This window comes from Puccinia triticina, chromosome 10A, assembly GCF_026914185.1.
Source record: "Puccinia triticina chromosome 10A, complete sequence".
Classification (NCBI taxonomy): Eukaryota; Fungi; Basidiomycota; class Pucciniomycetes; order Pucciniales; family Pucciniaceae; genus Puccinia; species Puccinia triticina.
In genome coordinates, this window is record NC_070567.1 from 372,899 (window position 1) to 383,444 (window position 10,546).

The following is a 10,546-nucleotide window of genomic DNA, read 5'->3' on the forward strand; positions in this document are numbered from 1 at the left end:
AAGTATGTTTTGTATGTAGTTTGTACTGTACTTTAATATTAAAATATACTATGATTTGATGTAGTTGATGGTTGATTGGTCTTACCACACCGCCAGCGTGTGCGTGTTTGGGTGAGGATGCTGGATTTCTGGGAGAAATCAAGCGGGTACCCGGGTATTCTAGCGGGTACCTGCTCTTGTTTGGGCAGGTGGCGGCTGCCACAAAGACCAGAAGCACTAGGAAGGCCTTCCTTCCGGTTGAAGAGGTTTTGTTTGAGTCAAAGAGGTTCTGTAACCCCTTCCACCAGAAGGATTCCTTCCAGTCAAAGAGGTTACAAAACCTCTTCAACCGGAAGGAAGGCCTTCTCAGTCCTTCCAGTCAAAGAGGTTTTGCAACCTCTTTGAAGGCCTTCCAGTCAAAGAGGTTCTGTAACCTCTTCGAAGGCCTTCCAGTCAAAGAGTTTCTGTAACCCCTTTGACCGGAAGGATTCCTTCCAGTCAAAGAGGTTACAAAACCTCTTCAACCGGAAGGATTCCTTCCAGTCAAAGAGGTTACAAAACCTCTTCAACCGGAAGGATTCCTTCCAGTCAAAGAGGTTACAAAACCTCTTCAACCGGAAGGATTCCTTCCAGTCAAAGAGGTTACAAAACCTCTTCAACCGGAAGGATTCCTTCCAGTCAAAGAGGCTACAGAACGCCTTTGACCAGAAGGAATCCCTCCGGTCAAAGAGGTTTTGTAACCTCTTTGACTGGAAGGAATCCTTCAGGTTGATTTTGAGGGGCAGGTACCCGCCGGTACCCGCTCTGACTGCCCCAGGCGGTGCGGGTGCGGGTGTCAAACTTTTGGCAAAAAGCTGGTAGGTACCCGCATCCAAGCAGGCAACTGGGTTCACAGGGGCCATCTGTAGTCTCTTTTATGGTCTGTTCTAAGGAGAGGAAGATGGAGTCTGGGGTTTCTGGATCCAAGATGAGGAAGAGGCTTGGATCTCCAGCCTCTCAAACCTTGAGTATGTTCCGTGACATGTACATGTAGTCTATGTACATGTGAGTCTGCGCTACGGCTCATAACATTATCCCCCCTTTAATTGAGAAAAAAAAAATCCTTCTCTTTTGGCTCTGCATTCTGTCCCTGGGAAGCATTAAAAAACCCAGTGGGAAAAAGCTTGCCCTCTCACTTCCTTCTCCGCGTCCTCCGATGCCTGGCCACTGCCTCCAGAACTTTTGAGTTGAATTCCGCCAATGGGTATCCGCTGTTCTTCAGGTTTGTTTCCGGTTCCCACAAATTCTCCGCCGGTCCAAATCCGCGCCAGCTGACTGTGAGATTACATGCCTAGGTGAACGGCCGCGAACTCATAAATTGAGCAAGCGGCCGGGAACTCAACTAGCTGTGCAAAATGGTAAGCAAAGCAAACCATCTTCCACAGTCCAAAACTCTCTCCGCGGGGTCTTAAAACTGACTCATCAAACTTTGATGCATGCAGGTCTGGCTCCAGCGCACAGCAAAACCAAGCTTGTGGAAAATCCCAGGTCGCAGTCCATTAAAGAAAGAATAACTTTGCCCACCAAAGGTGAGTGAATGAAGATCAAGCTTGAATACTGACTAGTTGAGCGCTAACGCCTCAATCATTTCTCGCAGACCCAGTGAAAAAGAAAAAGACCGCTTGAACCAATCTCACACAAAGCAAAGAGGAAACAGTTGGTGAGCACAAAGGTCCCCAAGCCAGCAAATAGAAACTAAGAGCTAAAAGGAATGCAAAACGGTTACAGATAATGTTGCGCTACTGCTTTTCTGTTTTGCTGAGAATCAACCAGACGGACCCTAAGGGCTCAAGGCTCAAAGAGTGTAACAAAACAAACCTAAGAGATGCAACAAAAGGAATAATGAGCTGATGATGATGGTCAATGATGTGCAGATCGTAAAGACAATATACGCGGAACTCTTGCTGCTTTCTACTCCCATCATCATCCCTTCCTACTTGTTGAAGAGCAGCCCATTCGCTTGCTCCTAGGTAAATACTTGGAGCTTTTCTTATGTTCAACTATTTGATATATCACATTGTTTTTAAATTCACACAAAGTCTTATTAAAAGAAATAAAAATCCTAGTTCTGTGAATTCTTTTACTGACAAGGTATTGAGTTGTCCGCCCTCTCTGCCGGCTGTCCAGTATGCCGTCAACCTCCCACTCATCTCCGCCGTTGACTGTTACCGGTTCCGGGGTCTGCCGCTGTTGGTGGGAAATTTTGTTGGGCTTGTGTTTGCGGAGTACTAACACGTGGAAAACTGGGTGGACTCCCTGCATGGAGAGTGGAAGGGTCAGTTTGTAAGCTGAGTTTGAAATTCTGCTAGCTATCAGAAATGGACCAAGCCAGAGGTGTTCCAATTCGGGGCTGGGGCGGGTTGTTGAGATATTGTGTCCGTCTAGCCAAACCTTGTCTCTGCTGTTCCATTCCGGTGTTTTCCACACTCCGCTGTCAAACTGGCTTTTCATGGCCTCGTGCGCCGCCTCCAGACAGTGCTTAAGCTTGTCCTTTACCTCCGCAAGCTGGCGGAGTCGCTCCGCCACTGCTGGTACCAACACCGCAACCGCTGCGCTGCCACAGCGGGAAGCGTAGCGGAAGCGCAGCGGTTTTGGACCCGCTTCGCTAAAGCTTTTGGCAGCGGGTGAACCGCTGCGCTTTTCCCTAATTGATACGGGAGGAAAAAAAAAAAAACAGATTTCAGCGGCGCGCAGCGGGTCTTCCGCTGCGCTATGCGCTGAAAAGCGGCAAACTCGCTGAAAAGCGGTGAATTCACCTGAAATTCTGATAATCCTGCCCACAAACCAGTTGAGGTTTGTTTTTGTGCATCTTTTTTCTCCGCTCTCACCGCTATTTGCAGCAAAAAGCGGCTCAGCGGGCAAAAGTGCCGCAGCGCTCTGTGCTAGAACTGCTTTCTGCAGCAAAAAGCGAAGAAAAGCGCTCCCAGCCGCTGTGCTGCTTTTGCTGCGCTATTTTGCAGCTAAAGCGGAAAAGAATTGCTGCGCTATTTAACAATGACAATCCGTGCAGCGGGATTTTTGCTTCGCTGACGCTGAAAACAGCGTCTAGCCGCTGACACTTTTGCTTTTTGGCGCCAGGAAAAGCGGATGGCCGCTGCACTTCGCTATTTTGGCGCTTTTATCAGCGAAGCGCAGCAGTTGCGGTGTTGCTGGTATGCACTGCTCCGCCGACAAAACTCCGCTGTACAATGGGTTGAACCCGTAATTTGCCTTGAATGGGGACACCCCTGCTGATGTGTGGTTGTTGTTGTTGTAAGAAAACTCCGCCGTTGCCAACTCCAGGAGCGGAGTCCAATTGTCCTGTTGGTAGCTCACAAAGTGGCGGAGTTATTGCTCCACTGCTTTGTTTGTCATGTCCGACTGTCCTTGGGTGGTATGCCGTTGATGGTTGGAGGCGGATGCCAAGTTGGTTGTCCAATTCACGGGTGATTTGGGACACAAAAATTCTCCCTTGGTCGGAGGCAATAGTCTTTGGAGTGACGTGGAGCTTCCAAACGTGCTCCACCATCAGGTCCGCTAACTGCTCCACATTCATGGACTTCCTGCAAGGGATAAAGTGTGACATCTTTGTCAGGCGGTCAACAACAGTCAGTATGCTGTCGTAGGAGCGGGATTCAGGAAGGTCTGTGATGAGATCATAGCTGATGTCCGTCCACGGCCCCGCTGGAATTGGCAGCGGCTCCAGTGTCCCAAATGGCTTTTGCGTCAAGGCTTTAACCCATTGGAAAGAATTTCATCCATCCACGTATTGATTGACAAACTTCCTCTGGCTGTTCAACACAAAACTCCACCGGACCAGGGCAAGGGTGCGGGATTGGCCTGGGTGGCCCGCCGCTTTGCTGTTGTGTTGGATCTTCAATATCTCCGTCTGCAGTGCTGGGTCCGCCAGCATGACTATCCGTCCTTTGTTGTACAAAATGCCATCTGCCTTCGCGTATCTGTTCCAGTTTCCCGCGGAGGTTCTCAAGGATTCCATCCATCTGGTCAGTTTTGCGTCAAGCGGAGTCAATTCCCTGATTCTGGTGATGAGCTCCGCATCCAACATGGTCAGTCTGTCCTCCACCTTGTGCTCCACATCTGCTCCTAGTACGTCAACCTCAAACCAATTCTCCGCCTCCGCCAAGTCAATGGATTCATCCTCAAACTTGGATATCTCCGCAAAGGTCCATGCTGCGTGATGTTTTTGGGCTTCAAAAGCTGCCCAAAGGTCAGTTTCTTGCCAGGGGCGGGGGCAAGATCCGGTCTTCTGGAAAGAGCATTGGGTTTGGTGGCTTGGCGGCCCGGGCGGAAGATTATTTTGAAATCAAAGCAACCCATGGTCTCCGCCCACCGCACCTGTCTCCAAGTGAGCTCCTTGGTGGTCACAAAGCTTTCCAGGTTCTGGTGATATGTGTAAACAATGGCGGTCAGGCGGTGCAGGTTTCCTTCAAGGTACTGCTGCCACTCTTTGAAAGCGGCAACAATGGCCAACAGTTCCTTGTCAAAAATCTTGTAGAGTTGTAGTTCTTCTCCACCTGAACCAATGATCAGGATAAGTAAGCAATGGGGTGGAGTTCCTTGTCTTTGTTGCAGACTTGAGACAGAACTGCTCCAAGCGCGAAGTCAGAGCAGTCACATTCCAAGATAAACAGCTTGTACGGGTCCGCAATCTTGAGTATTGGAGCGGAGGTGAAGGCGGTCTTTAGGCATTTGAATGCGGAGTTACATTTGTCATCCCAAATGAAGGGAGAGGTCTGGTCTTCCCCAAGAAGTGGCCAATGAACCGGCGGTAAAAGTTAGAGAATCCAATGAACCACTGGAGTTCCATAATGTTCCACGGCGCGGGCCACTCCGTCACCGCCTTCACTTTTGCGGGGTCCATTCTAATCTGGTTATACGCAATTAGGAGTCCAAGATATTCCACCTCCGGTTTTGAAAATTCACATTTCTCCGGTTTCAGCTATAATTGATGCTTTCTCAGGGTCTCCAGGATTCCGTTGACCGCCGCCGTGTGATTGGAGCCTTTCTGTGTGTACACCATAATTTCATCCAGGTACGCGGCAGTGTCCTTTCCAATTTGTTCAAGGAGGATGTCTTGCATGAAGTATTGAAAGTATCCCGGTGCTCCTGTGGGTCCAAATGGCATAGTGAGCAGAGCAAATTGCCCTGCCTTGCAGATGAAATCTAGCTTATCCTCATCACCCACCACCACGCGGAGTTTTCCATAGGCATTGCGGAGGTCTAGTTTTGTAAAGGTGTCAACGTTTAGCAGGTTTTCAACTAGGTCCATGGTCAGCAGAAGGGGATAACAATTCTTCACTTTCAGCGTGTTGAGTTTTTGGTAGTCAAAACAGGGACGGAGGTTTCCATCCTTCTTCCCGGTGAATAGAACTGGGGCCGCCCGTGGTGATGTGGTTCTCTGGATTGTTCCGCTGGCTAGTCCTTCTGCAATCAGTGTTTCGAGTGCTTGGTTCTCGGCCGGTGAAAGTGGAATGACCCGGCTTGCTTGTGGTGTGGCTCCAGGGACAAAGTCTACACAAAAGTAATACAGTTGCGCGCGGCATTCCGCTGTAAGACTCAAAAGTGGTAATGAAACCCTTTTGCTGAATGGTGAAGGGTATGATGGAGTTGCAAGCTCTGCCCTTCTGTTATCAGTCAACAAGACCCACCAAGCTCAGCTTGGCAAGTTTTATTAAGTGATAGGTCTGGTCTGTTCCAGATGAAATCTGTTTGACTGGCAACGTGTAAGTGTTTCAATTACTTTGTTATAAGGGTTGAATTGTTGTTATAAGGGTTGATTTATTGTTATAAGGGTTTTAGGATTTGAGTGTGGATGAGTGTTGGGTGAGTTGTGAGTTCTGGGTCAGGAACTGGGGAGCAGGCCACTGGGGGTGGAGAGAGCTCCTTTTATAGACAAAAGGGGAGCCCCTGAGGGGCTTGTGGGTTAGGGTTTCAGCTAATCTAGACAACAGGGTGAGGGATTTTAGCTGGTGGGAGTAGATACAAATGATGTCATAACCCCTCAGGGGCACATGAATGGTGTCAGAATATACAACAGAACATTCTAATGCATGCATGAGGTAACAGTAGACTGCATGAGCTGTCATACAGGGGGAATCAGTGTATACACAAAGTCTGAGGCTGCAGAAACAGTGTAAATGATGTCATACTATGTATATAAAGGAGTGTATGTAGTTAATATGTAATGAGTGTAGCCTGACATGGAGATGTATGTTTGTATCCTGTGATATGTATAAGTGTACTACTGTGAAACTCGGGTTGGGGCAGATGACAGCTGGGTTACTGGGGCTGGCCGTGTGATATGTGTCCATGAGGTGTAACTTCCACACTAGAGGGGGTCCAGGGGTGCTTCCAGTGGTGACTAAGGGTAAAATTGGCCGTAGAATCCATTTCTGGGGTCCATTTGATGGTATCTTGAGGCCTAGTATGAGTAATTATGTGGCATAGAAAAAAAACTTTTTATTTTTCCACTTTTCCGTCTACCACACCGCTGTACAAGGTTTTGGGCCAGTCACAAATGTTGGGGCCCAAAACCTGGAAAAAATACAGTTATTTCACATATTTTTGGGTGGCTGGGACATGGTATGGTGTCCCTGCTATGGTTTTAGACCCACCAGACACTCCTGAAAGCACTGCATGACAGTTTCTGTCTTCATGTGTGGGTTTAGTGCCCAACCAGGAGGCATAAGTATGGGTTTAGGACCCCATACATATGTACTTATGCCCGTATTTGGAGGTGGGTCCCAAAATATGGGCTGTGAACAAAAAAAATAAAAATTGGCTGGACCAAATTGGTTGCCACTTTATATTTGGGATCTACACACTCTGTAGTCTCCAAAAATGTACTATTTTAAAGTGATGGACCCCCAACCCAGTCGGGGTTTCCCCCGCGTGGCCCAACAAGTTTTGCAGGCAGCTCTGTACAGTAGAATGCCGCGCGCAACTGTATTTTCTCCATGGTGGTAGGCTCTTGGCGCTGGATTTGCGGAACATGTTGATGAATCAATGTTAGCACTGCAGGACTAGTTCTTTGGTGGTCTGTTCTGCAATAGGGGCCTTTCCTGCCGCCGCTAGCCGGGCGGAGGTTGACCACGATGTCTTGGCGGCGCTGATATCTGTGGGGTAATGTTCTAGGAGAGAAAGGGGCTTGCCAGCTGCTTTGGAGAATGATTGCGGAAAAACTTTATCAGAATCACATTGCGGGGGCAGTAAAACACACAACCCCTTGTCACAAATCCTAGCTTTCCCCATCATGGGCCCCTGGCCCTCTGTTGAGAATGTTTGCGGAGTGGAAGATACCGCTAAAACGGTAGCAGAATTGTTGGCGGTGTAGGGACTCTTGTGGGACACTAAATGTTTATTTGGTGAAAATATCCTCTGAGGGGGAAATAAATTGCTAATAGGTTGAAAGGCTATTACAACTTACGGGTGGTTTGAAAGACCTGCCCCTCTAATGGTACTATGCAAATAACTAAGAGTCTTGTAATCAATATTTATAAAGATGTGGCTGATTCCAAGATAGATCTTACTTTTGTATAGTAATCTCTATCAGACCTAGATTCCTCAAATCACTATTCTTGCAGATCTGTTACAACTTCTGATGCTGGAGGGATCATGTAATCCAGTGGGATCAATTATGTAAAATACAATTGTTGTTGATGTTGGGTTGTTGATGAGAAGGTTGGTAATGATCTCTTCCTTAAGCAATCTCTTGATAAGGCACTTTAATCAATACTAGAGCTCCCGGTTGCTACTACACTACTACTACTTGTTATAATTGTTGTTGATGAAGTTGGTAATAATCTCTTCCTTAACAATCTCTTGATAAGGCACTTTAATTACTACTAGAGCTCCTGACTACTACTACTACTACTGACTCAAACTTAACACTACCACTACCACTACCACTACCACTAAAATACCACTAAACTACCACTGTAACTAAACTAACCACTGTGACCAAACCTCTGTAGGCTGATTGCAACACTAACTAACTACCGTAACTAACTAACCACTGTGACCAAACCTCTGTAGGCTGATGGAGAAAAGTCTGATGAGGGGAGAAAGGGCCTTCTTATATATTGAAGGGTGAGGGATTTTTGCTCCAGGGAAGCTCCCCATGAGGGATTATTGCTGCAGGGGATCTCAACTACACAGCCTCTCATGCATTTACTGCGCTGCATGTACAAACAACGAGGGGTTTATGCTGCAGGAGACACTCAACTACACAGCATCTGCATGCGTGTGCTGCACTGCCTTACAAACAATGAGGGATTTATGCTGCAGGAGACGCCTCCTGTACATCTTATCTACCTGCATATGACGTGCTTCATGTACAAACAATGAGAGATTTATGCTGCAGGAGACACTTCCTGTACAGCTTATCTGCCTGCATATGCTGTGCTACATGTACAAACAATGAGGGATTTATGCTGCGGGAGACACTTCCTGTACAGCTTATCTACCTGCATATGCTGTACTATGCGTACAAACAATGAGGGATATATGCTGCATGAGGCACTTGAGCTACACAGCACTTTCATGCATGTACTGCGCTGCATGATGTCATGTGTTGCTATGCAACCAAGCCATCTTCCATCCTCTTCCACACACTCTGCATCCACTGTCTAACCTGTTCCATTCCCAATGTTGGGGGTCAAGGCCTCTCCTCCCATCTTGCTCCTTCTTCCCTTCTTCCCCCGCACTGTATTACACACTCCCTATACTATAATACTTCTGCAATGTGCTTTTGGCATTGTCACGCATATGGAACACCACATCCCCCCCCCAACTTAATGCTGTCCACAGCATTCGTGACAAATGCCAAAAGAACCTGCTCAACTATTCACTGAAAAGAATCCTCAAATTGTTGTGATTTCCATTTGCCCCAATCCAATACGCCATGTTCTGTTTTTGTGCGTCCAACAGATGTCGTCCTAGTATACCCAAGTCCCAGTTGAAATAAAGAACTCCCGAATTACTGATTCATCTCCCCTCCCTACAAACTAGGTCCAATTCCAAGTGCCCAACGTCAACCTTCACCACTCAATCTCCACTGTAATCCCAGGTGTCATTCTCTGATGCCCATCCACGATCCAATGCAAGACGAAAAAAAACATCCCAAATTCAATCCCTCTTCTTCTTCATTCTAATGACATTGTCCCAAGGAAAAGGCCCGTTTATTCCACAAAAGGTTGTTGAACATTAGTATTCAATAAGGTCTAGACTCCTTTGTCCTTTCCGCATGATACCCACCCAATCTGATTCTCCAGATAGTCCAATCCTGATGCCCGCAATTGATGAACCCCGCTAATCCGCAAATTCCTATCTCGTCCCGTTATTTGGCCGTACATTTCCAACGTCCATTCCACGCCATCCACATTGCCTGTTTGTATTTTCCTGTCCCAAATATGAATTCATCCGTTCTCCTATCCCTTTAATCTCCTAATGAATGACTACTGCTGTGCTAAATTGCTTGTAATTTGTGTTGAATTGGCCCACCCTATTCCCTCAGCTAAACAAAGGAAACTGTTTGCCTACCAAATGCTTTCCAATATTCTAGATCATTATTGTAAAAGGAACCATATAATCCCACCAATCAGTAATATATATCCTACTGTACTGTCACAACACCTTATGAGTATGCATGTTTCCGCTAATACCGTCCATCCTTGTGATATTCCAATCCGCTCCGAGTCCATATTCACACGCCAAAAGATCCTCAATGCCCTATATCATCACACCAGTCTCCAATTTCTGCCCCATAGGATTACAGATTCATCTATCCTCCCTACTAGCTAGTCCCAGTCCCAGGCCCGTAATGCCCTCTGCATATCCACGCCTTATTCCGCTTCCTCTATATCCGCATCCGTCCAAAAGAAAAGGCTAGCCACCTGCCAGGTTGATTGGGGAAACAAACAAACATTCTTTATCTTCTACGTTTCCGGAATAATTTCATCCTTCACCCGTTGATCAATAACACTACTCATTCTCCAAAACTAATCTTCTAGTATCCAATCTCCTAACGTCCACATTATGAATCCCACTTGTCCTATGTCACACTGTTGGTCCTGTTGTCCCAATATATTACTTTAATAATCCTTCCACGTTGTCCACTTCTTCTGAGAGTTTCTTCCTATCCCAAAGTTGTCCTTCTTGTTGTACTCCAAGCATGGCTTCAAAAGTTGTGTCTCTTGATGTCTGATGTTGCCTTCCTTACTAGAATTCAAATCTGAAGTTTTGAAGTTTTCCAAGATCTGTCCGCTATGCCGTAACTCTTCTTTAGGTTTGAATATGTAATTCCCTAATCTGCCGTACTTTATACTGAGGAGCTAAAGAATGTGTAAACATAGCAGTTTTATCTCTTGCTGAGGAGACACAAGCAGTTTCATCTCTTGCTGAGGAGAGCTAGGCAGTTTTAACTCTTGCCAAGGAGGCCTAGGCAGTTTTACCTCTTGCCAAGGAGGCCTAAGCAGTTTTACCTCTTGCCAAGGAGGCCTAGGTAAATGATGAAATCCATGCTCCACTA